Here is a 27,010-nt window from a genome sequence, read left to right as displayed (position 1 = left end):
AAGATGGTACTTAAATATTAATGGGAATTTTTTTATATTATTTATACATTAGTATTTATTATGTTTTTTATATCTACAATATAAGCATTATTTCCATGGCTTAGCTACATTAAATTATAATGTTTAACAAAAAGCAATTTTAGACTAATACGAAAGTTTTTAAAGAATTAGATCATATTTTAAAAGTGATATACATCAGTGTATTTTATTGGTCTGTTCTTATCAGTTGCAATATTTAAATAGAAAGCATTTTGTAACAAGTTATTCTGATGAAGTTGCATTGTACTATTGAAACAAATGTGCTTAATCTTATTGGAGTACAGAGTGTGGGTCAAGTGTCAGCATTTTTTTGTTTTGTTTTTTTAAGACAAATGATTGCAAACATTTTGCTGTACCATACCTTTTTTCATGTATGTCTGCTACCCTATGGAATGTACATTCGTGACAACTTTTGTATCTTGCAAAGCTTGTGAAAAAGATTTATCATTCCAATATATGGGCAAGTGAATCTGGCATTTTATTGCTCTATATTTTAATAGTTTAGTCTGTGTAGTGTGCTATGCTGTGTAACAATCTGGGATTGTCTAGTTTTTATATAAAATAATTAAAAACTAAATGTTGTATCAAAGATAGCTATAGGGATTATACTCTTCAAATTATTATTCTCAGTGTTAACTTCAATATATGAAAGAGAATTTTAATATCTCTAAAATGCATCTTCTTTATTTTGGAGACTGTCCTCTTGAAAATTTCTCCATAGATTGTGGGCTAGATTTTGTAAAGCTCGGGGATTTAAGTGCATTATGCCAATAAATACTAAGCTATTAGATAATGGTGTAATATGTGAATGTACCACAATGAACACAGAATACCTTGGCTCACAATGGAGTATCACATTAGCAACAACGCACTAATGAAACTTGCAAATAATCTGTAAGTAATGAGTAATCACCATCATAGCAAGCTGTACAGTAACAAAGTTACAGAAAGATTATCACAATTCAAGCATCCTGACAGTTTTACATATGTATCTATAACAGAATATGCCCACTAAATTTAAGGATTACTATGGAATATAACTGACTCTAACTATAGACTATAACAGAATCTAACTGAAATTATATAAAAAAAAAGCCAGCTATCCCAATGTAAGCTGCATGGCATTCGTAATACATTTCAGAAATCTGTCCAGAAACATTACAGATAACTATGGATCTTTCCATAATTAATTTGCTAACAAAATATACTTGGTTTAAAGCTCCAGTCTCTTTGTAATACATATGTTTAGCAATCTGTGCAGTAAGCTCAGAGACAATTATGGATAGCTGTGTAAGTCATGTACTAATGAAAATATGCCTGCTTACACTTATGGATTCCTATGCATTGTGTAACATTTCTAATAAAAAAATAATAAAGGCAAAGGGCCATCATGGCCACATCGCCACAGCTAACATTAGCTAACAATGGGTTTGGGACTTGGGTGCGGAACACAAGTAACACACACATCCAAGGAAAGTGGAGGATAGAAAAGAAGATGTGGTGTATGGGTGAAGAAGAGGGGCACACAAGATGAAGGTAAGACAGTGCATTGATCTGGCCTAGGGTTTTGACACAATCCCCCACTCAGGTATAATTGAGAAACTCTCTCATCTGGGGATTAACCCTTACATCATTAGATGGGTAACCAATTGGCTCATCAACAGAACACATACTGTGATAGATGATGAATCAACCTGTACCAGTAGACCTGTCACCATTGGTGTACCCCAGGGATCTGTGTATGGCCCTTTACTGTTTGGAATCTAGTTCTCAACAGATCAGAGTAAAATATATGGTCTTTGTTTTACCAAGTTTGCTGATTCTTGCATATTGCGTGCAATCACTGAGTCCATCAATGATGATATAATATAGGAGGGGCTAACACAATCAAATGATTGGTGACAAAGCCACATGGTCTACAGATAAACACATAAATGTGTCTTTATTACAGCCTACTGCAAAGTTGAATTCCCTGCTAATTACAGCATTGACAACAATACTCCTCTGCTGAGTGGTGCAAAACCTGGGAACACTCATAGACATCAATCTGAACTTCGACCACCAAATGTCTGCAGTGGAATGGAAGGGCTACGTTATGTACATCATAAGTCACACCATCGTATTGAGATCTGAGGATTATATAACAGCATTGTACTTGAACCTCATCAGAACACTAATAGAATAAAATGCTCCCTTTGGCATGTACCTCACCAGACACCTGCAGCAGCTGGAGAGACCACAGGGGTTTCTCACCAAGAAAACACATAGCCTACAAACCATGCCATGATATATGTGGATAGGCTCAAAGCCATGTCACTGTAATCTGTATCATATAAGATGAGGTGACTTGTGCCTGGCCTCCAGGCCAGTCTCTGACCCTGCTTTGGTGGGCATAGTGCACATCCACAAATCAGATATAGCTAATGACAGCAGCAGTGTCTGCTGAGGAGAATATGGTAATAGTAAGGTCCCACATACTGGTGTAAAAGTTTCTCTCTAATTTCAAGAAATGCACAAACACACACACACACACACACACACACACACACACACACACACACACACACACACACACACACACACACACACACCTGCTGAGGTGAATATGGTAATAGCAGTGTCCCACATGCTGGTGTAAAAGGCTCTCTCTAATGTCAAGCAAGTATACAAACACACACACACACACACACACACACACACACACACACACACACACACACACACACACACACACACACACACATACGCCAGTTGACTGAAGTGAGAACAAAACCCCTACTTACATACATTGACTACAGAACTCTAACTTGGAGAGTCTCAGACAACATTTTATAGGTGATGACATCAGCAGTGTCTGCTGAGGTGAATATGGTAATAGCAGTGTCCCACATGCTGGTGTAAAAGGCTCTCTCTACTGTCAAGCAAGTGTACAAACACACACACACACACACACACACACACACACACACACACACACACACACACACACACACACACACACACAGAGACACCCCAGTTGACTGCAGTGAGAACAAAGCCCCCTACCCATCTACAGAGCTTAATACTTTATGCAAGTGCCCCTGCACAAGTCTGACTTTTGCAAGGCTGCAAGACAACTTATAGTGGATGACTTCAGCAGTGGGTATTGGAGAGAAGATGTTGGGAGGCCTGCATGAAATAGATGTGTAGGCATGTACAATTGTCAAAATACTGTCAATCCATGCAGTTGGAGTGATAAATGTAGGATACACATTTATGCTCTTCTGGTTAGATAGACAGACAGACAGACAGGCACACACACACACACACACACACACACACACACACACACACACACACACACACACACACACACACACACACACACACACCAATTGACTTCATTGACAGCAGAACTCCCTACCTATCTAAGTACACCAACTACAGAGCTCAGTATTTTATGCAAGCACCAGTCTGACTTTTACAAGGCTAAAAGACAACTTATAGTGGGTGACATTAGCAGTGAATGTTGGATAGAAGATGTTGGGAGGCCTGAATGAAATGGATGGGTAGGCATGTTCAACTGTGAAGATAGGTCTAGTTCTGCATGTTATCAGGTTGATATCCATGGTATATCTCACAACCTTTGTTATTAATATATGTAGTGTAGTTAATATATTTGTCAACAAGTACTGAGAGGACCAGGATTGCAGTGTATGGGGGGAGGTAACAGAAGGCTGCATTGCAAATATCTGACATATTCTTAGATAGGTCCTTCATTTTGTTATGTTTCTATATTTAGTCTCATGACATGAAAACTAAATGGACAGCAAATTGCACTAATACATGCTAATATTGCATAGAGCAGTGGCAAGCAGCGGGTTTGGGCAATGGCACGCAAAGTGTTTGCACATGCAAGATACACATTTCCACTGCTTTCCCTTTGCACATAGATAAGCAGTTTGCAAATGTGGGGCTCATTGCTAAAATTCTGAGAGTTGGTATTGAGTGTATGAAACACACCTGCTGCTTAGCTGACTACTGTGGCAGCAGGTGCATATGCATTGACATGTTTCTTTTTGAGCCCAGGTGATACTGGGTACAAATCTAGACATATGTAATACTGTTGAATAAAAAGTATAATGCAATGACATTATTCTTTATAGTACATTCAGCAAGTGTTACTGTATGTTGACCTAGTGCAGTGGGGTTAAGTGGCATTGAGTGGAGGGAACTGCAGCATTGTAGAGCCATTCATTGTTGCTTGGCATTGGTGCTTGATGCCAAACTTTGTGCAAACATAGAGGCCAAAAAGTGAAGGACTCCTTTGCTTTTTCTGGTACGTATGTGTATTGTGTGTGATTCTATTTTTACCAGATTATAGGTGTTAAAAGGGGTAGACAGGAAAGTGATGAAATGGGGAGCAAGCAGGGGGAAGAACAAAGGGAAAGAAATACTGACATGTGCAGGAGGGAGATGGAAAAAAATCATAGGTATCCATTTCTTTAACAGTTTAAACTGAAAATATGTACAGAATATTATCTGAATTTGGACTGTCATCTCAACAAAGTGGGATGACAATAACACAATCATGTTGTATTGCCAAATAGACCAAATCAAGCATGTTAAGAAGATGTGGTGTGAAATGTAGAGCTATGTATGGGATGATATTTTTTGTGGGACAAGTGCCCATTTTTTAATTCAATAAGAAAGGAATTCTGGGTAAGGGATGTTGGTATTTCTGGGTCAGGTAAGTTGGGTTGGTGAGGAAGCAAATGCAAACAAACAAGACAAACAAGACAAGACACAGGGACAGCATGGGACCTCTAATGCCAGACATTTCTAATACCAAATGTAGAGCAATGGCTACTAAAGATTTCCTCCCAATTCCTGTTATCACATTTACTATGCACAAAAGGTTGGGGGACACCATGAGTGGGGTGAAGGAGAGGACAACACAAGCTCCTGCCCATCAACCATGTACACAGTGAGACTCTAGTCCTCACTCAATGGACTGTCAACATTGTCCACTTACTCCACTGGGTGCTGGAGTGCTTGATATCTTCTCCTCCTATGTACCATGAGGGACAGCAGCCTCTCCACCTGGTGTATGAGTACACCAATGGTGCTGCGCACTAACCTACATACTAACCCTGGCATCTCCTGGTTGTGATGAAATCCTCACCTCTGCCACTACACCCAGATGGTACCACAGCACCAGCTGCCAGGGAAGTGCTACTTGAGGGTGCAGGTAGGGCAGGGGTAGCAGAGGCAGTGCTGCCAGGTTGGGTTCCAGATGGGCTGGGCATTGGTGCTGGAGCCGGTGGAGAGAGGCAGGCTGACTAACTGGAGCTGGCCTACCTCACTGTGCTGGGAAGCATTTAGTGATTTGTTACAGATGGATGAGATGGAGACATTTTGATGACACATAATAGAAAATAAAAAAAAGAGATAAGGATTGGGTTGAAAGAAAAAAGAGATATAATTAGGGTCTATGTCATATAATCGAACTTCCAAAATTTCGAACACCATATGTTCAAACTTGGAAGTTTGAAATATGATAACATTGAAACCTCAGAACAGTGATTTTTTTTTTTCCCAGGGAAAAGATTTGCTGTTCTGAAAAACACACACACAACACAAGCCACCAAAAACCTAATAAACCTACACTACACCTTACATACACAACTATCTATGCATTGACCTTAACCCAAGCCCTAACCCTAAGGTCTGTCACTATCACACACTTACCTTACCCATGCCCTAACCCTAATGTCCATCACACTGCATACTTACCTTACCCGCTCCCTAACCCTAAAGTCCGTCACACTTGCACACTTACCTTACCCGTGCCCTAACCCTAAAGTCCGTCACACTCACACACTTACCTTACCCATGCCCTAACCCTAAAGTTTGTCACACTCGCACACTTACCTTACCCGCACCCTAACCCCTATGTCTGTCACACTTGCACACTTACCTTACCCACACCCTAACCCCAACATCCATCACACTCGCACATTTACCTTAACCCGATCTGTGACTTTCGCACCAAACTGGAGAAAATGTCAAAGCCACAGAAATAGCTTACTGAATTCTTTCCCTGGGAAAGAATTCGTATTTCCGTGGCTTTGACATTTTCATTTTTCAAACTTCCCCGTTCAAACATCTAGCATTCGAGATTCTGAAAGGTCGATTAACTGACATAAACCCTAAAATTAGTAACATCATCTGTGACATACAATGCACTATCACAATTATTCAACTATTTTATCTGAACTATTATATTTAAGTATACATCCTATCAACTACAAACTGTAGTTACAGATTGCTTAAAGTAATTTTTACAATGTGCATATGTTGCACATATGCTTGGTCCAAGTATACTTATTATAGTTAACAACAGGACATTTATGCCACTTGTGTAAAATTTAATTTATGTAATATTATGAAAGAAATGCAGTATTGTATAATTGCTACTCTTGGTATTTGAACCGCAAACCTCTGATTACAGTCTTACACTTGCCTCCTAAAGTTGGTTTGTTCTACAGGCTTTTGAATGCATACTTACTTTTACAGTTAGCATGCATGCTCACTTTGCTACTACTGTACAGAATACCAGAAAATCTATCATTAACTTTTAAACCTACAATAATACTTCTGTTGTGCTGCATACATACCACTTGCTTCCCTCAGTCTGTCCAAATGTTCAGCATGAGCCTGACAATTCAACTCTATGTCAGCATTAGCTGTGAAAAGCAATGAAAAGAACAGAAGAGCATTATGCATACCAGTCTTAACTATATTTAGCTTTAGATGTATTACAAATTCTCTTTATGACCATACTTACACAACTGTGGGATGTCACCAGTTTGAAATTCAGTCAACCACTGGTTGAGGGCATCCCTCTTGCCCCTTTGTAGGTCACTGAAGTAGTGCCTACACTGTTCTCCAGAGGTGGGATGTCAGTCGCACTGAATACAGTCTTAGTCAAACTACTACAAGCCTCAGACTTGTACTGGGAGACAGAATAGTTTCCCTGCAGAAGCCTTTGGCTGTGGTGCTTCACCAGAAGTCCAGTAAATATTCTGGACTCCTGAACACCCCACTTCTGTACCCTAAACTGGACACCTTCCCCTCTAATGCAAGACATGTCCAATACCAAACATAGAGCAATGGCAACTAATGATTTCCCACCAATTCCTGTTATAACATTTACTGGTAGTGAGCAAATCAGAGAAACAATGCCAACCATGTTTGAGCAATTTTAAGTGGAGAGCAACAGTGTCAAGCAAGAAGGGAAGCAGTTTTTGAAATTGGAAGGTTAATCTGACACTTAAAAGAAGTCTGAGGGGTGTTTATTGCTGTAGGTTGGAAATATTTTTGTTTAAATTGGAAGGTAACTGTTTGATGAGTTAAATTTGCAGACATGCACTTGGAGCATAAATTTCATGACCTGACACATTTTTGGCTTTATACACTAATAAAATTGATCTTTAAAGTGTGGGATTCAAACCTATGTATAAAGGACAAAACATTTTCTTCCATGGCGGTGATTTTCCATCTCTGATACAGAAGAAGTGTTGCTCAGACATAGTAAAATCATTCATAAATATGGCTGACAGTTTGAGGTGTTAACTCAGTATGTGTATGACCTAAGAAGGTTCTTACATATAGATTCAGTTGTGTATCTGTCTTATTTAAGTGTGAAGACCATTAAAGTCCAGATAGCAGAGTTGTACTTACAGAAATATAGTAGACAGTATACCTCAGTCATACATCTGAAAACACAATAAGGATGTCTTATCCCTCATACATATATTTCATATAAGCTCCACTATATGTGTTTTAAGTGATACTGAATATATGGTGAAATGGAGCAACTGTAAAAATGTCTTAAATGTCCTGTATTAGAACCCACAACCATGTGTATGGCACTCCTATTCTTACACCTATTGCCCCAAGAATGTTAAAATAACACTTGTATATTTTTTTGTTCATTGCTATAAACTGGACAGTCACAACTTTAAAAATATGTTGTACTCCCTGTATTAGAACCCAAGATCATCTATATTACAGCCCTATACTTACACTTACATATGCTGCCACTGGAGTAGTTACATGACAGTTCCATAATTTCCTAGTCATTCTTAAGTTGTGTGTGTTAACTGCTGATCAAGGCCACTTAGTGTGTTTGAGCAGTGCCTAACAGAATTAATTGAATGTCTCTGCTAACAATTGCTGACTGCATCTTGTCTGCAGGTGTTCAATGGCTGTAGTTGTTGGGGGACCTTGTTAACTGCTGCACAATGTTGCTTAGCAGCTTTGCAAAATTGCAACAATGTATCCTTTTTGACTTTTACACCTTTACAGATGCCCTGTTGCAAGTGTTCTGTCTGCTTCATGTGTGGGCCACTAGTCTGGGTTTGCACAGTGCTAAGTGCCACTCAAATGAGATAAGCAAAGCTAAACCTGACATTCATTGTTTCTCTATTTCCCTTGTTTGCATTAAGTGGCACATTGTGTAAACACTGCAAATTAAAAAAAGTGAAAAGTAGTTGAAATGAAGAAGAGCAATCTATGAAATAAACACTACAACATATTTGTTGATACACATGAAATATTTTCACACAGGTCTGGATTTGAACTCTCACTCCAATGAACCTTCAGGACACAGTAAGGGTGTCATGTCCCTCTTTGCCACACCAACAGCTTTGCAGCAGGGAACTGAAATAGTTCTGCAGCCAACCAAATGCAACACCATCTACAGTACTATCAAGCTATATGATAGTTATTTGTACATGTATTAATTTCAGATGTAGTACAGTGAGTGTTCAAGCAACCATTTATGACTATTGCTTGCAAAAATGCATCTTTGTCTAATCTCTCAGTCTTTGTTGTCCATTATTGTCTTATCTGAGCAGTAATTTGAGACATGCATTCTGTAGGCATTTTGCATCATTATCCTTAAAATGTGTGAGTATATTAAATGGCAATAATACACAGTTATCAACAAATTAATTGGAGGCTGGATGTTAATGAAAGTACAGTTGTGTACACCTACCATAAATGTAGATGTTCGAGTGTCTTCACTGTTGCAGTCATAACTGTAGGGTGCTCCTGCCGGCAGACAGCCAGAGGTCGGCCAGAATTCCAAAGTCTGGGTCCGGCGTCGGCTGTACCAGCAAGTACCCTGATGTCAGAACGTAGAGGTATAAAGCTGACAGCCGACGCCATCTTCTCCAGCCTTTCTTGCCCCAGATATCAGAAGTCCCCAACAAGGAAACCAAAAAGTGTCCAAATAGAAACACAAATACACCACAAAGGAAGTGGAAGAGAGACCAAGTGAAAAATAGAGGGGATTGGTGGGAGGGAAACACCAACTGCAACAGTGAAGACACTCGAACATCTACATTTATGGTAGGTGTACACAACTGTACTATGTTCTTCGTGTTTCACTGTTGCAGTCATAACTGTAGGGTAGAATCCCAAAGCTGTGAATGAGGGAGGAGGTTATGCAGAAAAAGGAGCAGCTAGAAGGCCCTGCAAAACAGCAGAGGCAAAGCCTGCCCTAGACTTAGAATACAAAGGGAGATTATAGTGCTTAGAAAAAGTATGCACTGAACTCCAAGTGGCAGCTTCCAAAATGTCCTTGGTAGGAACTCCTCTGAGAAAAGCTGCTGAAGTGGCAGCTGCTCTAGTAGAATGACTTCTAACAATACCTGGAATCTGTTTCCCATAGTGAGAGTAACAAAACCTTATTCCATGAGCAATCCATTTGGAAATAGTTTGTTTAGAAATAGCCTTACCTAGAGAACTGGAGGCATAAGAGATAAGCAATTGATCAGATTTCCTGAAAACTTTAGTTTTGTCCAGGTAAAATCGTAGTTGTCTGTGTACGTCCAATGAATGTAAGATCCTTTCCCCTTTATTTTGAGGATTTGGGAAGAAGGTAGGAAGGTGAATAGTGTGATTTAGAGCCACTTTGGAAATCACCTTAGGCATAAATGTAGGATTGGTCCTCAAGGAAACTCTGTCTTGGTGGAAGATAAGATATGGTTCCACAGCCATGAGAGCTTGTAACACTGAAACCCTTCTAGCAGAAGTCAATGCTAATAAAATAGCTGTTTTCCAGGATAAGAACTTGATATCTGAAGCCGCAGCAGGCTCAAAAGGAGGCAAAGTAAGCTTCTCCAAGACATAATTAAGATCCCAAGCAGGAACAGGAGGAGTTCTGGGAGGTCTTAAATTCTTAGCTCCTCTCAAAAATTGTCTCACCAGCTGGTGAGAAAAGATGGGAGGATCAGTGTTGAAATGAGCCGAGATAGCAGAAGCATGGATTTTGATGGAGGAAAAGGAGAGGCCTTTAAGCAAAAGGTCTGAGAGGTAAAGTAAAATGGAAGAAATATCAGGCAAAAGAGGATCTGAACCTCGATCCTGCATCCAAATACAAAATCTTTTCCATTTAGAAGCATAAGATTTTCTAGTGCTAGGCCTCCTAGCTTCTAAAAGAACATACAAAACTTGTTTGGGAAGAGACAAAGGAATCAAAGGCCCTTGTAGAGCCAAGCTGCCAGGCATAGAGTCTGGATTTGAGAGTGTAGCATTTGACCCTGATGCTGGGACAGAAGAGAAGGGATCAGAGGTAGAATCCATGGAGGTTCCAAGAATAGGTGTTTCAAAGTTGGATACCAAAACTGCCTTGGCCAGTTTGGAGCTATCAAAATGATAATCTTTAGTTTGTCCTGTTTTATTTTCAGTAACACCTGAGGCAGAAGAGGAAGAGGAGGGAAGGCATATCCCAAAAGATTCCTCCAGCTGAATGACAGGGAATCCACTTTCGACGCTGTTTTGTGGAAGGACCTGGTGCAAAAGAGAGGCAACTGATGATTGAGATGGGATGCAAACAGAGCTATCTGTGGACAACCCCAAACTGCAGTGATCCTGCTGAACAAGTTGGGGTCCAGCATCCATTCATGAGGATCCAACAGGTTTCTGCTTAGGCTGTCTGCTAAGAGGTTCTGTTTTCCTGGAATGAATTGAGCTTGAAGATGCAGATTCAGATTTAGAGCTGTGTCCCATAAACTCATGGCTAGTCTGCAAAGGGGGTAAGAATGAGAGCCCCCTTGCTTGTTTATGTACCACATGACTGTGGTGTTGTCTGTACGAATCAGAAGAGGTCCTGGTTGCAAAAGATTCTGGAAGGCTAGAAGAGCATTTTGGACTGCCAACATTTCCTTCAAGTTGATGTGCCAGGGAAGGTGCTTCCTTGTCCAAGAGCCCTGCTGGCAAATGTCTAGAAAATGAGCTCCCCAAGCATAGTCCGAAGCGTCCGTGGTTATGATCTGAGAAGGTTGAGGCAGACGAAAGGGATTCCCTTCGTTTAAAGCACAAGCCCTGGACCACCAAAGGAATTCTTTTTGGAGGCAGGGAATCAGTGGAATCGTTGTGTCCAGACTGTGGTAATGCTGTGACCATACACTCTTTAGGTACCATTGAAGTTTTCTCATATGAAGCCTTGCATTTGGAATCAACAGGATGCAAGAAGCCATGTAGCCCAATGCCTGCAGGAATTTCCTTGCAGAGAGCTGAGTTAAAGTAGCCAAGGTCTTGAAAATTGAGGCCAGTTGTAGTTGTTTTTCTGGAGTGAGGAAGGCCCTTTGCAAGCTTGTGTTTAGAAGAGCTCCTAAAAAAATCATTTGCTGAGAGGGGATCAGATGTGACTTTTTTGTGTTCACAGAAAATCCCAGAAGTAGGAGAAGATGCTGAACAAACTGCAGGTGTTAAAGTAGAAGGTCTTTGCTGTCCGCCTGAATAAGGCAGTCATCCAGATAGGGGTAAATTTGAATCCCTTGGAGTCTGCAATAAGCTACTACTGGAGCCAGGCACTTGCTAAAGACTCTGGGCACAGTAGATAAGCCAAAGGGCAGTACAGAGAATTGAAAATGCCTCGAACCTGCCTTGAATCTGAGGTATTTTCTGCGTTCCTGCCTGATGGGGATGTGTAAGTAGGCTTCCTTTAAGTCTAATGTAACCATCCAAGCATCCTGGGAGAGCATTGGAAGAAGTTGTCGTAGAGTAAGCATCTTGAATTTTGGAATTTCCAGAAAGGTGTTCAATACTGAGAGGTCCAGAATAGGTCTCCATGAGTTTTGTTTTCTTGGGACCAGAAATAGTCTTGAGTAAAAACCTTTTCCCATTTCTGAAAGTGGAACAGGTTCTATAGCTCTCATGGCCAATAAAGCGTCCACTTGATTTAAGGCCTCTGACCGTTGATGTTTTGGCAGATCCGGCCAACCGAAAGACCTTGGTAGAGTATGAAAGTGGAACTTGTAACCTCTTAAAATCACGTCTAAAACCCATTTGTTCTGGGTAATGTGCATCCAATTTTGGTAGAAAAGAGAAAGTTTTCCTCCGAGAGGGGCTTCCAGGCAAGGAGGACCTGTAGCCCAACAGTGGGAGTCATTGGGTCTGCTTCCTTTGAGATTGAGATCTGTCTTCTCCCCTTCTAGGGGATGAAGCAGACCATTGTCTGGACCTGTAAGAGGCCTGAGCCTGAGCCCGACCTCTGGAGCGTCTATATCTTCCCCTTTGAGGCCTGTCAGACATGGGAAAGGACCAATTTTTGGAGGGCCAATTTCTGGAAAATCTAGGAGGCTGAACTTGTAAAAAATCTTTAACAGTCTGCATAGATTTCGCTTTATCTTCCATCTTTTTAATAACCTCCTCAGCCTTAGACCCAAACAAAACATCATGCTGAACAGGGACATCTAACAATTTAGCCTTAACTTGCTCAGGTAAATTCTGCTCTCGAAGCCAAGCATGTCTCCTGATAACAGTACCAGACGCTGCGGCCCTGCAAGAAGCCTCCAAGGCATCAAAACCACAATGTAAACTATGTTTGCTAACTTGTTCAGTTGCATGCAATACATCCTGTAATTCCTTGTCCTCTGCACATGCAGGAAAGGTAAAAAGTTTTTGCTTTAAAACTGACAAAAGAAATTGCTGATACTTGAACATATGAAACTGGCAATTTAAAGCTCTAATAGAAAGAGTAGCAGAAGTATACACCTTTTTGCCCCATCTGTCCAAGGCACGAGAATCCTTTTCAGAGGGAATAGGATTTTTAGATGAAGCGGCCTTAGCAGCCTTGGAACCCTGATAAATAGTTTCAGGATCTGCAGAAGGGTTCTTGTACAAAAATTGATGGGAATCAGGAACCCTGTAAAATCTATCCGGCTTAGATGGAGCAGGTGGAAAGGAATCAGGATTCAGGTTAGCTTCAGAGAAAGCATCATCCACAATATCAAGAATAGGAGGAATAGCCAAAGGTCTGTGTTGAGGGAGAAGGAGAAACTCCCTAAGTCTCTTCTTGGTAGCAGAATAATCCTGACCTTCCCAATGAAAATGCTCTCTCATCTCATGCAAAGTTTCCCCAAAAGAAAAATCTTCAGGGGGAGAAGCAGAGGGAATAGAGTCCTCTGCATCAGAATCCTCATAAGGAGGAAAAGAATAATCCTGGTCAGAGGAAGAGACTGAAGACACAGAAGCCTGATCAGAAGAATCCAAAGGAATATCCTGCCTAGGCCTTTTTTCAGGAGGAGGGTGAGAGCCCCTAATCATAGTAAGCAAATCTTCAGCCATTCTTAATAATTGCTTCTGGGTCTTGGGAGCTGAATCCGAAGAAGCTTGAGAAGAAACCCTTGGCTTAATAGGGGTCTTTGACTTTGCCTTTGTCTTTGTAGTAATAGTGATATGAGAAGGCCTGAAAACCCCTTCAGAAGCCGGTACCTGCACAGCGGTTCCGGACCCATCTGAAGGAGCGACGTCCGAAGGTCCTGCAGCAGCTAAAATACTGGGCCTAGTTGGCTCCCCATGGGAGTCCGTGTCGGCCATCGGTTCCGAAGTGGCTGACGACAGGGGCTGCAAAAGCGCCTCACTGACGACAGCTGAACCCGAAGCTGGCTCCGGCTGCAAAGTATCCTGTTTGGACCTCGGAGGCCTATCCTTGTCCTTGCGTTTCTTGTGAATTCCGGTTGCCAGTAAAGTATCCAACGACATCCTATAATTGAACCGTCTACCGAAATAATTCAAGGCCCAATTGTACCTACGCTTAATAGTGCGAGAATTAAACCTGGCACAAAACTGACAGCAAGAAACGTCATGGTCAGGGCCCAAGCAAGGAAGACAGTAAGAGTGGAAATCTTTATGAGGTATTTGTTTTCCACACGATCTACAATTATTAACTTTTTCTGACATCGGAGGAGCAAGAAAAAAGTTTCCCCAACGGGGTACTTAGCTTGAGAAGAGAAGAAGTAAACTTCGGACTGACGACAATCAAAGCACGTTGTCCCGAATCCGCCAACCAACAACTTGCGAGCTGTTTTCCACCGCACGGCAAGAAAGACTGCGGCAAGAAAGGCTGGAGAAGATGGCGTCGGCTGTCAGCTTTATATCTCTACGTTCTGATGTCAGGGTACTTGCTGGTACAGCCGACACCGGACCCAGACTTTGGAATTCTGGCCGACCTCGGGCTGCCTGCCGGCAGGAGCACCCTACAGTTATGACTGCAACAGTGAAACACAAAGAACATCAGAAACTGTGCATTTTGTGTTGCTTATTTTCATTTCAAACCTTGATAAAATTACTTTTACACTTTGTAAGTCAAACTTATCTGACACATCCACTGGAGGTAGGGCGGTCTACATTGGTCAAGTGTTTTCCTTCTCCCTATCAGTAATCATTCACAGTTACAATCCATTAGCAAAAAACACTGATGGAGTGCCCGCACTATGTTTACATCTGCTACACAGAGCCAGGTATTTGGGATTCAGCAATTTTAATGAGTTCACTCCTGATTTGCATCTTCACCATGCTCACAGCCCTGAATCTACAGTATAAAGAAGCAACCATGTAGAACTCTATAGTTTCCACTTCATGCAGATTGTGATTAGTTAACCAGTGTCTGAAAACATTTCTCCTTCTTGGCAATGTTCTATTAGCAGCAGCAGCAGCAGCAGTAGTAGCAGCAGCAGCAGCAGCAGCATAGACTTCAGCCTGTTGCACATACACAGGAATTAAAGCAGCAGCAGCCCCTAACATTTTTTCTGTGTAGACTCCTTTCCATGGCTGTAATCCAATAGGCAGGAGTCTACATGGTTGCTTTATAGCTTGTTGATTAGTTACTCCATCTTGTATTGGTTTATTAGCATACAGTTCAGCTGTTTATGCTGTAATTACTATGCCACAGTGTTTAGCTTGTTTGTGTGGCTCTACACACCATGTAGAGCCACTTACTGAATACAAAACTGCAGGCTACCATGTGCAGTGCGACAGGCACACTGTGTAAATGGACCATGAAGGGTTTATTGAATCTGCCCGAAAGTGTACCTTAAGAATATATTTATTACAAGAACTGATAATAATGCATAAAATTCATTTTTTAATATTGAATGTGTATGTGTGTGTGTGTGTGTGTGTGTGTGTGTGTGTGTGTGTGTGTGTGTGTGTGTGTGTGTGTATAAAATGAAAAGTAAAAGATATATGATATAAAATTCAGAATTTAGCTGCCCTCAATTTAAGAATAGGTAAAATAGAAATGTTTTTGTTTAATCCAGGAAAAACAGTGGCATTCAACTTAAACTGCCACACTTCTTCCTTGAATTCCAATGTCATATGCCAGGCACCACCCGAAGGGGTGATGACAACTCTGTCAGTAATACCAAATGGAAATGCCTGAAAGTTGTCACATTCCATAGAATGTTTACATAAAGCATTTCTTGTGTTTTAGTATGGATATTATAACAATGTTCATAAATCCTTTTTCTTAATGCACACTCTGTTTTCCTCATGTAAAACACGTGACAAGATTTACACTTTGCCAGATATATTACTCTTGTCATATTACAATTACTAATCAATAATTTTAATTGCATTGTTCTGTTTCCCACTAAAGTTAGACATAATAGTTATAACACTGTCATTTATCTTATATTAACATTGTTTACAAAAAACACATCTACTCGACCTGTGTACTAACAAAGTAGTAACATCCAAAGTCTGCATTTCATATATGCTTTTTATTTTTTGGCAGTCTTGTACACAAATCTTGGTTGTTCACTGAGAAGTTTGAAAACATTAGATTTCAACTTTAAAGCCAGTTATTAATAATAAAGGATTTTAGTTGAGTAGCCCGACTATTGTACTGAATAATTATAGCTCGCTCAAATCCGAGGATACTAGTCACCTCCTTACTGTCATAACTGATGGAATTTGAACTAGTTTGTAATAAATTTGAATCAGAACCTGATAAAGTTGTATATCAGTGGCCCCATTCCGAAAGTACTTGTGATTGTAATTGTTCAAGAAGTTTCTCGGGGTAAGCCCTATCCTTGAACACGTCAAAGCAACATTTCTACTTCATGATTCAAGATGTCCCTGTTTGATAACATCCTAGCTAATCTGATAAGCTGTCCCTCAATGAGACTTCATTTGTGTAAAAAGGTGACATCTGTGAAAATGTAAACAATCACTACTAAAAGTTGGCTTTCTATAAATAGTTGAAACAAAGCCAGTTTCAGTCCTTATAATGGTTGTGTCAAGGAAATTAATCAAATTACAAGAACTAATGTGTGTGACTTTCAAAAATTTACTAGTGAGGTTAAGGTGTTCAATAAACTCGTGTAACTCACCCTCAGTTTCTGTCCATATAATAAAAATATTTTCCAAATAATAAATGCATAAATTACAATGATGAAAAAATTCACTAGAAAAAACACGCTAATTCTTCTAGGAATGCATGACTAAATTCGCATAGGTGGGGGCACAAAAAGCACCCATTGCTACACCTCTCACTTGTGTACAAACTTCTCCATCAAAATACATGAACTTGTTATCAAGAATAATATTCATAAAATTTATAAGAATCAAAATATCTTTAGAATTTAAAAACTGGCAAGACAAGATGGATGAATGAAAAAAAAAATCCAGACCCTGTGACTTAGGAATACAAGTAAACAGATCCAGAACATCAATGGTTACAAAAGTTTGAATCCCATAGGTGACTCTTCAGATGGTCCAAAAAATCCCATGAGTCCCTTAGCATGTGTGATGGTACTTGAAAAATAGGTTTTAGAGTCCTATCCACATAAACTGTGAAGTAGTGGGTTTTGTAACTTTGTGCTGCCACAATCAATCTAAAAGGTGGGGGTGTATGTTTTTATGGACATGAGGGTTTCAAAAATGGCTGGAATTACTGGATTAGGAGTTAAGAGATATTCATATAGTTTGGAATCCATAACTTCTTGCAACAAATGGTCATGTAGGAACAAAACAATTTTTCAATAATATTATGAAAAACATGTACATATGTACTGGTGCCTTGCAATTTAGTGAAAATAATACCCGAGTAGTCTATGGAATCAAATACAGCAGTTCCTCCACCTTTGTTAGGCTTCATAATATGAAGGGTTTTACTGCTAATGAGGTCTTTAAAAGTCTGCCTTTCTTCTTTACTAAGATTATATGAATAATGATATCTTTTTGTCCAGTGCATAAATTTCCTGCTCGCAAGCTTTTTCAAAAGATGGCATCAAGGGGTGCACAATAAGGTTAAATATAATTTTCTTTTGAATACTTAATATGTAAAGCTTGCATTGTTACCATCCTGTTTGAAATTAACAGATAAACTGAGTTTATGAGTAAACAAAAGTAATTCTGTAATGGCATCAACCAAATCCAAATGTTTACCAGGAATGAAGGTAAAACCCTTTTCAAACAAAGTAAAAAAATTAATGTTAAGATCAACTTGAGCATAGATGAAAATATTACAATCTCAGTGGGTTAAAAGTAAACTACAGACACTCAAATGAATAGTGTTAGCAGCATAAGTAACTTTTAATCCCTGCATTTGGACGTCCCCTTGTTCCTCTCTCTGTATTGTTTGTTCCTCTCTGGAAAATCCTTGAAGGCCATCTGTTGATTACCAGGACCATTATTTTGAGTATGTTCATGTCTCACTACTAAAGCACTCTCAATAAGTTCAGAACATCTCAGGGGTTGAAATTCAGTATGTCTGTCAAGATCACAATTAGATGCTCTCTTCAACTTGTGGCATGTAGTGTTTACCACACAAATAAACTACTAAAGACAAAACCAACTAAATAAAAACAAAAAAAACAGGCAATGGTCTTTTCCAAAATATGTTTATAAATTCACAAATATAAATCCACAAATAAAAAGTTAGTGCTTTCAAACACAACCAGTGTGTGAACTTCATCAGACAAAAAATAAAAGCACACAATCCAGCTTTAAAGCATAGAACCAATCATGACATCATCAAACCCTATTCATACTTAAAAAGCCAGTAAATACTATTAACTAGAACATTATAAAATACAAATTCTACATGGTACATATAAGCCCCAATGTGTAATAACACTAAAAAGCACATGCATTGTACATATGTGAGATTAAAAATTACCTTTCCATGGATTTCAGTTTCAAAATACTTTTTAGAGAACATTGGTCATTCAGTCCTGGATAAACAAATGCATTTAATCTAAGTTGCTAGGAGAGTTCTCTTTCCTCTAAACAAAGAGGCCAAGCTACCCCTAATATCTTTCTTAACATGATCAATGGCTAAATAGAGGAAATGGTGTCCAACATTTTCAAGGACATGTTTGGCCAAAGCATTAGTAATGTTCTGTTTATTAATATTATACTGATGTTCGTATACTCTTTGTTTTAAATGCCTCTCGGTATTCCCAATATAAAAACCAGGGCAAAGTTTGCATTTAGCAAGATAAATCACACCAACACTGTCACAATTATATTTATCCCTGATTTTTAAAGTTGATACTATTAATGGAAAATGAATGGGAGATTCCCATAAACTTACAAAAATTACACCTGCCACATTTTCCCATTCCAGCATTTAAGAGGCGGCTATGTGACTTTTTCTCCAAAATATTCTTCAGGTTACTACCTCGTTTAAAAATAATCCCTGGTTTACTTGTTAACCTCTGTCTAACCAGGGGGTCTTCCAATACATTTGCCCAATTTTTGACCAAAATATCCTTCAAAGAATTTGCATCAAGGGAAAATGATGCAATAAATTTTAAAGAAAAATCACCCCTATCCATTAGGGTGAATGAGGTACAGGCTCCAGATCCCTTATTATGATCCAAACCATCAGAAATATTGGTTGGTGATTCACTTAAATCACATCTCCCACTTAAAATTGGTTTAAACCAGCCTGAATTTCTTTTCATAACTACCTCAGTGATAATTTCATCAACTAAATAACCAGGGTACGCCCTTTTTACAAGCATTTCCCTTAGATTTTCACATTCTACCAAACATTCAGTGTCCAAACTGACCATTCTAGCAGCTCTCATCAGCTGACCTTTAATGACAGCCTTTTTCTGATGAAAAGGGTGAAAGCTGCTAAAATGTAGGAAAGCATTAGAATAGGTAGGCTTAAGAAAATTTGGGCCACGTACCTATTATTTAATCTATCTTTTCTTACCAAGACATCCAAGTAAGAAATAGTGTCCATGTTGAAATCAAATGTAAATTTAAGAAATGAGGTGGAATCAGAAATTAATTCCACAAAAGCTAATGCTGCATCATAATCCCCCTTTAGGATGATAAAAATATCATCCAAACAGCAGGTGTACCAAAGCACTTTCTCCATGAATAAGTTACTTTAAGAAGAAACTTGCCCTCCCAGTAGGCCATGACACAATTAGCAAAGCTCCCCCCACAGGGGGAGCCCATCACAACCCCTGTTTTCTCTAAATAGTAATCTCCATCAAATATAAGAAAATTGTTCGATAAAACAATATCTAGAAGATATTCAATCAAGTCTATCTCATCACCTGGAGCACCGTTTTTAAGTAAGAATTCTCTTACCCAACCAATGCCAAGATCCTGTGGGATAACAGGTTGGCATGAGCCAGTCCTTTGGCTTGGCACATCTCAGCCGACTGGCTGCTTTTCAGCTTGCCATAATCCTCTGCTGACATCCTTGTCTGCTTTCCTTGAGTAACTAAGCTAACCAAAAAAAATATTGTGATATGAAAATCTGAATGTTCACTGTGTGTCTGCTTGAGAGTACAAACACCTTTTTAGTGACCACTGTTTACAAGCTACAGACGTTCAGTATCCACACCACTGAATCCCAATATGTGATATGGTGATCCCACCACTGCCACCAATATGTGACACCCCACCACTGGACCAGTAATCAAGGAGTCTCAATCCTCACCACTGGCTACAGTGGGGGATGTTCACTGGGAGGATGACTAGTACACACACACAGCATTTCCAGATGCAGCTCTCTGCATCAAGTGCAATTTCCCTTAAGTGCACACAGAGACCATGGTCAGTCAGGGGCTGGTTTCTCCCTTTTTCTCCAAATCCACAGTAAGACTCCCCACTAACACAGCTATAGCACTGAGCCTTTAGCCGGGTTCCAAGCCAAGTCTTCCAACACTCTCTCTCTGTCTGACCAATGCTTTGTGTCCCTGCCTGTCACTTGTCCGATCAGGATAAAACAGACAGGCAGCTGTGGTTTGAGTTCATGCAGCTTTATTACACACAAAGAAATCAGGAATGAGGCTTTGTAACCTAACCTTAAATAAGCTTATAAACAGACTGACTACCACACTCATACATGTTAACACTCTGGCTGTTCTCTCAAAATGGCACTGCTGCTTGCACATGCTCACTATTTATATGCAATTGTCTACAGCTGGAAATGTTTATTAAAGGTACATACACATGCTCTGTTCTTCATCCTCCCTCTTTGAGAAATGGCTCATAAATCAAATGACTGTATTCAATGACATGCAATTATACAGAAATGATCATTTGACATACAATTATACAGAACTAATTCTTTGACATGCAGTCACACAAAATCAGACACATATAAAACAATCATGTTCAGGTTGCTGTGTATTTTACACTAGGTCTAAAAATACAACCTGATCATGTAACATAAAAGTCAGAATTGGATCTAGCAATGGGGACTGTCTTCAAGGAATGTTCAACTTTGGGGACAACTGGGACATCATCAGGAATGGAAATGGATGCTGAGACATGTTCTTCGGTATGATTATTGTCTGGGTTGCTCTGAGATCTAGAGTCTGTATCACAGGTATGATGCTGCAATACTATTTCTGATACAGGAAGAAGATGCCTGTGGTTTCCTCTGTATTCTATACCCTCAGATTCCACTAAGCAGGATCTTAGCTCGGCACATATACCTCTCACTTGACCAATTTGATCAAAGCCTTTCATCATTTGTATCCTCACTGTCTCTCCTTTTAACGGACAAAGAAATCTGCTAATTTTATCATAGTTGGATGTCTGAGAAGAATGCTTTTTAGAAAGCTGGACTTTGATTGCTCTGTTGTTTTTAGCATTAGGCATCAACAAACTAGAACTGATAGGCAAGGTTGTTCTGGTTTGCCTAGATAGAAGTTTCTGAGGAGGCAAGCCAAGTAGATTGTCACGGGGTATATTTCTGAGATTAAGTAAATTCAAGAAGATATTGGTATTGTCATGCTTTGACCTCTCGAATAATTGCTTTGCACTCTATACTGCCCATTCAGCAAGGCCATTTGACTGTGGGTATTCAGGACTACTAGTAAAATGGATAAAATCCTACTCTTTTGCAAATGTCTGAAACAATTGACTGGTGAGCTGGATACCATTGTCAGAAATAACTTTGTGTGGACTACCATGGACTGAGAAATGATGTTTCATCTTAGTAATAACAGCAATGGACATAAGGTTAGGTAGCAAATTGATCTCAAATCAGTTTGAATAAGAGTCTACCAACACCAAGTAATGCTGATTGTTCCACTCAAATATGTCAGTGGCTACTGTTGACCAAGGCAGTTCAGGAATATGGCTTAGCTGAAGTGGCTCTTTTTGCAGATGCAGTTTAGTACTAGTACATACCGAACAAGAAGAAAGCACTTTATCAATGTCTTTCGATAGAGAAGGCCAAAATACTAGTCCTCTCGCCCTTCTTTTGGTAGAATTGGAACCTGGGTGGCCACAATGCAAAATCTGAATGCATTCATGTTGTAAGGAAGTAGGAACAATAAGTTTGGGATCTTTGAAAATGATACCATCTTCCATCAGCACCTCATCTCTGTATGGAAAATAAGGTTGCACTTCTGGCGCTATACAGGATTGTTTTGATGGCCATCCAACATTGATGAAGTGGTTGAGCTTTCACAAAACTGGATCAGTCTTTGTATGATCTCAGCTCATCAAGTCTTGTGGTAGAAAAATTATGCACTTTAATGACATCAAAGTCAAAATTCTCTGCGTCAAGCTGTTCCATGGTATTTCTAGGTTATCTGAACAAGGTATCAGCCAGATGTAGAAGTCTACCTTTTGTATAGACAATTTTGAAATTATACTTTTGTAATCTGAGCATCATTGTTTGTAGTCTTGCTAGAGCTGAATGCATAAGCTTCTTTAAAATAGTGACTAGAGGTTGATGATAAGTTTTGATTTGTATAGCTTGGCCATAAATATAATCATGGAAATGTGAACATGCAAACCCAATTGCCAAAAGTTCCTTCTCAATTTGAACATACTGCATCCCAGTTTGAGTAAGATTTCTAGATGCATAGGCAGCAGGTCTGCCCTTTTGAAGAATAACTGCACCAAGATGAAACTTTGAAGCATCACAGGAAAGAACTACTGGTTTGTGGACATCATAGTACCTTAATATAGGAGAGATAGCCATTTGCTGTTTGAGGTTATCAAATGCTCTCTGGTGTTGTTCTAACCATGATCAGGCAACATTTTTGTGTGGCAGCTCTCTTAAAGGTGCTCATAACTCACTAAATGCAGGGATAAATGTTCCCAAATAGTTAACCATATCAAGAAAATGTTGTAGGGCTTGGACATTGTCTGGAGCTGGCATCTCAAGAATGGCTGCTTGCTTGGAAGGGTCTGGTCTTAAGCCTGTACTGGTAAATAAATGACATACATAAGTAACTTCTGGTAGTCTGAATTTCCATTTCAGTGGATTGAGCTTCAAGTTTACTTCATGCCCTCTGTCCACAACTTTTCTGAGGTTTCTGTCATGCTCTGCTTCACCATTGCCTCCAGCAGGTAAATCATCCACTATTATTGCAAACAGATAGCTCAAAAAAATTTGCTCCATTGCACGCTGAAAGACTTCACTGGCAGAATTTATTCCAAAAGACATCCTGAGGAAACTGTATCTACCAAATGGAGTACTGAATGTAGTCAGTAGTGAAGATTTGTGAACAAGCATTACTTGCCAAGATGAACTCTTTGCATCTAAGACAGAAATAACAGTGGCATTTGCATGAGGGTGGCAATCTCCTCAGTTGTATGTATAGGATGATGAGGTCTCTTTAATGCCTTGTTCAAGTCTATTGGGTCAATACATATTCTGATTTCATCTGAATTTTTCTTATGAGCAGCTACCATGGAAGACACCCACTCAGTTGGGTCTGTGACTGGACAAATCACACCTTGCTGCACCATTTCGTCTAACTGTTCCTTGACTTTGTCCTGCATAGCTATTGGAACTCTCCTTGCTGGTCGGACCACTGGACTGACCTCTGGTCTAGTTTCATGGAGTATACAACTGGAAGTTTGCCTAGCTTGTTGTCGAAAACATCAGCATATTCTGAGAAAGTAGCATCAGTGAAACTGGAACTGGGACATGTGCATACATGATGTACTTCTTTGGTAAAAGAATGGCTGCATAGGTCTTCTGACTACTTAAAAGTGCAAGCTGTAACTGTTCCCAGCCAAGTAACATGAAAGCACTATTGAGCCTTCAGTTTGAATCTCTTCACCTTCATAAGCAACTAGCTTTGCACAACTGGCCAAATTAAGTTGCTGACCAGCTCTCACTTTAGCAAATGTTTCTGCTGACATTACATTATGCTTTGAACCAATGTCTACTTTGAGCTCTGTGGGTTTTCCATTGATGAGGAGAGTACAAAATACTTTGTTTTTTGCCAGCAAATCTACTGCATTAACCTTTTCACTGATGACTGATACACCATCTACATAGAAAGTAGGGTTGCAGTTCTCTATATGATCAGCCCGCCTTCCTGAATGATCTTTCTTAATAACTGAATGAAGCTTATTTGATTTATAAAACTTTTGAAAATTATTCTGTTTTTTACACTTGTGGCATTGTTGACCAAATGCTAAGCAGTTCTGTAGACTCATGGTTGGCTCCACAATTATGACAGTTAACAGTAAGACTTGACTTGGGTTTTGCTGACTCACCCTTATACTGTACTGAGCATGTCTGTTTTACTGAGCTAGTCCTGGAACTTGTTAGAAAGTTATGGGGTTTCCCTGGGAATCCCACAGGGGTTGCAGCTGCCATGTGGCTAGGCCTGTTTCTGCTTCCCATGTGCTGTATGCTGTCTGGGTTTGCTCTAGAGGCTGCTGGAACCATGTTCTTATCACTTACAAGCATACTTGTGTGCTTTTCTGTAAGCTCATGGGTTTGACAAATCTCTATGGCTTTGCTCAACATTAAATCACTGTCATGAAGCAAAATCTTTCTTACTGCAGCACTATTAACACCACACACATGCCTGATCTTTATTAACTCATCTTTCAAATCACCAAATCTGCATGTTTTAGCCTTATTTCTCAAGTCAGTGATATAAGCTGCAAAAGTTGCATCTGGCTTTTGATCTCTTTTATAAAATAAGTACCTCTCCAATGTAACATTTGTTTGGGGGGGGTTGCACATTTCTCCAAATTTATGTTTTAAGCACTCAGGGTCCTCCCTTGATTCAGCCGTTACAACAATATGGTGGTTTCCCCCTCTCCTGCATATACTTCTGCTGCATACACACATGAGCACTCTCTTTCAATGGCTTCTGACCCAGCAAAGTTAAGCAAAATGAGTGCCCTTGTATGTGCATCTTTGTCAGAAAAAGCTGCTTGTATGAAAGTATTGTATTCCTGCTCAAATACTCTCCAATTCTCTGCTAGATTATGATCAAACACAAGTGGACTTGGTCTGCAAAATGCCTCTGTCATATCAACAAACAATAATGAAGGTGCTTGAAATTATGTACGAATATACACACATATAAATATGCCAAAACTTTATGCCAGTACATGTAATTATGCCCAATAGCACAACAGGCTCTTTGAAATAACTGCACTTTGCCAAATAAGTCCCTGTAGCACAAGAACACTTTAAAATCCCTGTATTTTATGAAGCCACTCCTTTTCAGTATAAGAAATATTTCAAAATGATTGTACTTTGCGAATAAACTGTACACAGCAGAAAAAAGCTCAGAGTAGGAAACACTTCGAGATGAATGCAGTTTACAAATAAACTGTACACAGCACAGAAACTCTTTAAAATGGCTATACTTTATGAAATAACTCTGTACAGTTTTAAGAAACACTTTGAAATGGCAGCACTCTGCGAATAAATGTACACAGCACAAGAAACTTTTCAAAATGGCAGTACTTTGACTGCAGTTTGCAATATAACTGTATTTTGCACACAGCAAACACTTTGTAATAATTGCACCATAATAAAGCACACACTCTGCAAACATTTTGCACACTCTGAGATAATACTTCAAACAAATCTAGTTATGCTTTGAATGACTTCAGCCAATGCAAAATAGTAGTTTGTGTCCAAACATGGTCTTTTACTAAAAAAAATGCAGTCACCTTGCTCTTTAAGCTTATTTTGCCCTTTTATTGTACTTGCTATGCTCTTTAACCTCTAATCACGCTCATTGTACTTTTCTTGTGCTCATTTTACTTTAAGCATGCTCATTATGTAAACCAAAGGTAATTCTGTGCCCCATATGAATATTTCTCTAGTTTTATCAAATACTGTATTTTTGAACATTTTGTTTTAATTAATAATGTGTTTTGTGCCTTTCATTTTGATTAATAATACGTTTTTGTCCTACTCGTTTAATTAATAATGCATTTTGTGCCTTACAAGTGCTCTGTTTCATTTTCTTTGCAAGATAAATCATTTGTGCAAGTTCTGGTTACTTTAAGTTAATTTCTGGCCATTTTTGATTGTTTGAGCTTTGTTTCGCTCAACCAGCTCAATCTGTCTTCACCTTAAACTCTGCACCTCATGGCTTGAAGAAGTTGCACTCTCAGTTCCAGTTCTGACACCATGTCGCTCGTCCAGTCAGGATAAAACAGACAAGCAGTTGTGGGTTCAGTTCAAGCAGCTTTATTACACACAAACACATCAGGAATGAGGCTTTGTAACTTAAACTTAAATAAACGTATAAATAGACTGACTACCACACTCATACATGTTAACAATCTGGCTGTTCTCTCAAAATGGCACTGCTGTCTGCACGTGCTCACTATTTATATGCAAGTGCCTACATCTAGAAATGCTTCTTAAAGGTACATACACATGCTCTGTTCTACACTGCCCAAGTAGCTGACACACACACACTCTTGGAGATTTATTTTACACAAGCACACACACACACACACACACACACACACACACACACACACACACACACACACACACACACGCACACACATGCGCACATGTGCACACACACACGCACACACACACACACACACACACACACACACACACACACACACACACACACACACACACACACACACACACACACACACACACACACACGCACACACACACACACACACACACACACACACACACACACACACACACACACACACACACACACACACACACACACACACCTGGGAAAGGCTGGCACAGATTTATTAGCTATGAAACCTTCTGCCCAGACTATAAGGTAGTTACCATTGCCACTAGAACCCCTTATCAGCTACTTTAAGGCCCTTAACAAAGGGTGTCCAATCTTACTGTATAATATTAATATTAATATTAACAGAAATGGTAGTTTGACCAAGAGAAAGGCTATTAGGAGTAGCCCACACAATGTCACCAAATAAA

Source organism: Protopterus annectens, chromosome 5.part1 (genome assembly GCF_019279795.1).
Source record: "Protopterus annectens isolate FY-2018-M chromosome 5.part1, PAN1.0, whole genome shotgun sequence".
Lineage (NCBI taxonomy): Eukaryota > Metazoa > Chordata > Ceratodontiformes > Protopteridae > Protopterus > Protopterus annectens.
This window is presented reverse-complemented; position numbering follows the sequence as displayed.